This window comes from Stegastes partitus, unplaced genomic scaffold (assembly GCF_000690725.1).
Source record: "Stegastes partitus isolate 25-593 unplaced genomic scaffold, Stegastes_partitus-1.0.2 Scaffold2661, whole genome shotgun sequence".
Classification (NCBI taxonomy): Eukaryota; Metazoa; Chordata; class Actinopteri; family Pomacentridae; genus Stegastes; species Stegastes partitus.
The window spans coordinates 12,909-18,108 of NW_007580392.1; the positions used below are offsets into that span (position 1 = coordinate 12,909).

Consider the following 5,200-nt stretch of genomic DNA (forward strand, 5'->3'; position numbering starts at 1 on the left):
TAAGCGAATGTTAAACTTTAGATGTAACACAGTTACTCTGGATCTGTGCCTGAAGATTATGTTTGAAAACTCAAAGCAACACCACAACTGCAGCCTTAGGATTAATAAATAGCTTTAAATGATTCCACAGCTGTTTGAGGTGTCAAAAAAATCTGCTTTTTCAAATGTTGGACCTGAGTGTTGCCTTTGACACAGTGGATCACACAATTCTTTTGAACAGACTTCAAAACCGCATTGGCATCTCTGGTACTGTTTTTAACTGGAATAAGACATATCTAAATGGCAGGAAATTTTATGTTAGCACTGGGGAACGCTCATCAAGAACCTATGACATGGAATGTGGCGTTCCCCAGGGTTTGATTTTAGGCCCCACACTTTTTAATCTATATGTGTTACCATTAGGAGACGTCATCAGGAGACATGACATTAACTTTCACAGCTATGCTGATGACACACAGCTCTACATGGCCATGTCTCCTGATGACACAGGGCCCATTGATGCCCTTTTTAACTGCATCTTAGACGTTCAGTCCTGGATGGCAGACAACTTCTTGCAACTCAACCAGGACAAAACTCAGGATTTAGTCATTGGTACAGGTCCAGAGAGAGAGAAACTGGAGAACAAACTTCAAGCACTGTCTTTTAATCCCTGTAAACAAGTGAAAAACTTGGGAGTTACATTTGATTTTAGCCTCAGCTTTGAGCCACACATCCGAGATGTTACCAAAAAGGCTTTTTATCATCTTAAGAACCTCTCCAGAGTGCGCCAGTTTCTCTCTGAAGCCAACGCAGAGACTCTTATCCATGTGTTTATTACTTGCAGAATTGATTATTGTAATGCTCTCCTCTCTGGTCTTCCGAAAAAGAACATTTCACAGCTTCAGCTGTTGCAAAAAATTCACCTGCACGCATGCTGACGAAGACCAGAAGGAGAGCTCACATTACACCAATTTTAAAATCTCTACATTGGCTTCCTGTATCTTTTAGAATAGATTTTATAATTCTTTTGTTAGTTTATAAATCTCTCAATGGTCTTGGACCTTCTTATTTATCTGATGTGCGTTTATCATACGAGCCCAGTAGAGCCCTCAGGTCTTCAGGTAGTGGTCTTTTAATCGTCCCCAAAGTGAAAACCAAAACGTATGGTGAGGCATCATTTCACTATTATGGCCCCCGTCTGTGGAACAGTCTACCTGAAGACCTGAGGGCAGCAACTACTGTTCATATTTTTAAAGGCAAACTCAAGACCTACCTTTTTAATCTGGCTTTTAGCTGATTTTGGTTTTGTTCTTTTCGCCTCTCTTTTAGTCTACTCCTTTAATCTTATGTATTTGACTCCACTTAAGTCTCAGAGTTACTATTTTATGTTTTAATACTTTTCATTTTTCTTTTATAGTTTGGTTTTAAACAGTTCTTTATTTTTTTTTTAAACTTTTAGCATTTTATTAGTTTTGTATATCTTATGATTTTATTATGTTAGCTTTTGCGCCTGTGTTTCCTCATTTTAATTCAAGATAGCGTTTCCTCGGTCCTCTGTGGCTTCCTGTGGAGACCTGACTTGGTGTCCCTGTGTGTGCGTCTGTGTGCGTGTGTCTGTGTGTGTCTGTGTGTGTGTGTGTGTGCGAGTGGCATTCTGTGTTAAATGGGGGCTGGGAGGGTGGGTGGGGTTTTGTATTTTATTTTGTATCCCCTAACCCCTTCTGATTGTGTTCTGCAATGTACAGCACTTTGTGATGCATGTCATGTATGAATAGAGCTTTATAAATAAAGTTTGATTTGATTTGAAATGTAAAATATGTATAAACCATAAAGCATAAAAGTCAAGCAAAGTCTAAAGTTCATTTAAGTACAGGAGCTGAGGAAATGTGCAGCTTTCTTACTTTCCAAGCACTGCCTGCCGACTCTCAGGGTGAGACAGCTGCCACACCTAGTGGTGCAGCAGCAGTAACGCCTGCATTCTTAAAGCCATTCCTTTATTCTGAAGTCATGTTTCCTCCCTGTAAAAACATGTCTAACGCACAACACAATCAAAATAATTCTAGAAGAATATTTTTTTTTCTTTGTGTTTATGCTTCTATTATGCATGAAACAAAACAGCAAACAAATGCTCTGCCACCTTCTTCTTTCTACTGTGAGAAATACTACCCCCCCATGACTTTATATAATGACATTTGATGACAATGCCAACATCTATCTATCTATCTATCTATCTATCTATCTATCTATCTAAGATCAAGATGTCATCCAAGTAAACATACACAAAGTGGTTCAAAAAGTCTCTAAGCACATCGTTGATCATGGCTTGAAAGACAGCAGGAGCGTTAGTCAATCCAAATGGCATGACAAGGTATTCATAATGACTATACTGTTCCCACTACGTGTTGTATACGCCCAGTATGTTAACGCAGATGAACAGCAAGCCAAACTCGATTTTACGAGCCAGGATCAGAGCGCCTTGCTCTCTTTATTAAAGATGACTCATNAACAGCAAGCCAAACTCGATTTTACGAGCCAGGATCAGAGCGCCTTGCTCTCTTTATTAAAGATGACTCATGAAATTACGAGTGAAACTGTAACAACAAGAAGAAAAAAAAAACAAGAACAATGTTCACAATCATTATATAAGTTACTTTATTTGCACAGATCAAAAACTAAGCTCCAACATTCCAACGTTCATTCTTACAAATAGGGCAAAAGCGTGTAAGATCATTATCCTTTGAGTTTATGTCTGCGGCTGAGGCAACTTCAGTTTTATGGACTGAGACAGATGCTCTGTGTGCACTGGGTTTGAATGGGACTCTTTCACCTTTACTGTATGATTGGCTGCTGTGTGGTAGAGTGAAACTTGGGTCATTTCTGGCTTTAGCCTGCTCATAGATGAAGTCCACAAAAAAGGAGAAAGGTGGAAACACCACACCATGTTCTTTTTTGTACCGTGAACCAGTCTGAAGCCACTTGTCTTGTAAACCTGGAGGCAGTTTTTCAACTACAGGTTTTATACAGCGTGGTGTATCTAGATAAGCAAGGCCTGGGAGGTAGTTCTCATTTTTAGCTGCCAGGAGTTCCAAGAGCAAATCACTGAGCTCTCTCAACTTTGCCTTGTCTCTGACTGAAAGACGTGGGAAGCTATCCAACCTACCAAACAGGGCATTTTCTACAACTTCTGGTGTAGCATAACACTCTCTAAGTCTATCCCATGATGCTTGAAGTGCAGCTTGAGGATTGGTGGCGTAAGCGGCTCGAATCCTTTTCACGTGCTCTGACGATTCTTTGCCCAGCCATTTCACCACACGACCTAACTCTTCGCCAAATGTGAGGTCAGGGTCTTCTATAGCGTTTAGAAATGATGACTGCCATGATCTGTAACTTTCAGGAGTATCATCAAACTTAAAAAGACCAATAGTTATCAATTCCCTACGAGCCAGAAATCTGGCGAAGTCAACCATAGGAGGGGGCTCAGCATGGCGAGAGGAGGTTGGATGATTCACCTTTTCTTGGTGTTTCGGTGTGCCAGAAGGATGAGGGTGCCAGAGGGATGAGGGTGTTTCATATTTTACTGGCAGGCTGGTGGTCTCTGATGGTTTGATTGCTGGGAGCTTGGATGGTGAGCTCACACCATTACTCACAAGTAGTGGCGGTTCAATGTTTGATTGTTTATCTGGAAAGCTGTGTACTGTTTGACTCTGCACATATTCTTCTGTTCTTTTCTGAACAACTTGAAAGGGGACTGAACTTCGCACACTCCTGAAACCATCACGGTCTTCGGCCACAGCAGCCTCTAAAACTTCAGCCTTGGCGACAGCTGCTGCTGCTTCTTTTTCAATTTCAAGGACTTCTAGCTGTGCCTCCAGTCTAGCTCTTTCTTCTTTGAGCTCTAACTGTTTTCTGGCATAGGCAATTTTAGCTTTTGTAGTTTCAGCCAAAGCTCAAGCTCTAGCAGCTGCTTCAACAATCGAGGATTTACTGGAGGCTCGGGACCCAGATGACTTGGATGATACTGCATGATTGTGACTTGCTTCAGATTTAGCTTTTCCAACTGTTGCTTCAGTTTGCTGCTCAGAATCCATTGTTGCGTCTTGCACTGACATCTTTGCCTCTCGATAATTGGCATTTCACTATACTGTTCCCACTACGTGTTGTACACGCCCAGTATGTTAACGCAGATGAACAGCAAGCCAAACTCGATTTTACGAGCCAGGATCAGAGCGCCTTGCTCTCTTTATTAAAGATGACTCATGACATTACGAATGAAACTGTAACAAGAAGAAGAAAAAAAACAAGAACAATGTTCACAATCATATAAGTAACTTTATTTGCACAGATCAAAAACTAAGCTCCAACATCAGCTTTAATATATACATTGTACTGCAATGAACTAGTGAGGTAAGTTATTGACAAGATAAATGCCGACTGATGTTCCAATTTACGCCACTAGATGGCGGAATTGTCATGCTGAACAACATAACCAAGCTAACATGTGTCAGAGCGAACAGCACAAAGTTACCAAACGATCTCTAAAAACACACATAAGGCACTTAAAAGCATTGTAATTGTGTTACTTTAACTTCCAAACAACTTATTACTTACTGCCATTGCTTTCTGGAGCATGAGAAGGTTTGAGGAGAGATTTCACCCGTCTGCCATTACACAGTCAGCATCAACAACGCAGCTTCTTTACGGCAGTTTACAACAATTTACAGCAATGCGTTGCGGCTTCCACAAAAAAACACCTTCAAAATAAAATACTAAAATGCTGCAATTAAGTGTTCTTACCTCTAATCTTTTTTTAACCCATTTTTTAAGACATTAAGAACTATGAATTAACATTATGAAATAACTTGAATACCTGCAGGGCAGCACAATGACCACTATTCAATTCAATTTTATTTGTATAGCGCATATTTACAACAACAAGTCATCTCATAGCCCTTCACAAAGGCTGAGACAGAAACACCCAACAATCCAAAACATTTGGATTCCCTATGAGCTTCAGCAGTCCGCAAGCAGTCTGCAACAGTGGGAAGGAACCGAAAACCCCCACAGGGGGAAAAAAAACCTCCGACAGAACCAGGCTCAGGGCCATCTGCCTCGACCGGTTGGGTGGATGTAGAATGAATTATAAAATTTAGTTTATAGTTAAACAAGTTATTAGAAGTTATTGTCCTTTTGTAACAGGAGGCATCATGGTGGGGGCAGCAGG

General features: G+C 40.7%; 1 long non-coding RNA gene across 1 annotated transcript; it reads right to left on the reverse strand.

Moving 5' to 3' along the window:
• Positions 1-2,607: 2,607 nt before the first annotated feature.
• LOC103375548 (uncharacterized) lies at positions 2,608-4,679 on the reverse strand. The gene is made up of 2 exons (XR_521219.1): positions 4,588-4,679; positions 2,608-4,253 (listed from the first exon to the last, which is right to left on the reverse strand). It is a non-coding gene; the product is annotated as an uncharacterized LOC103375548 (long non-coding RNA).
• Positions 4,680-5,200: the final 521 nt, after the last annotated feature.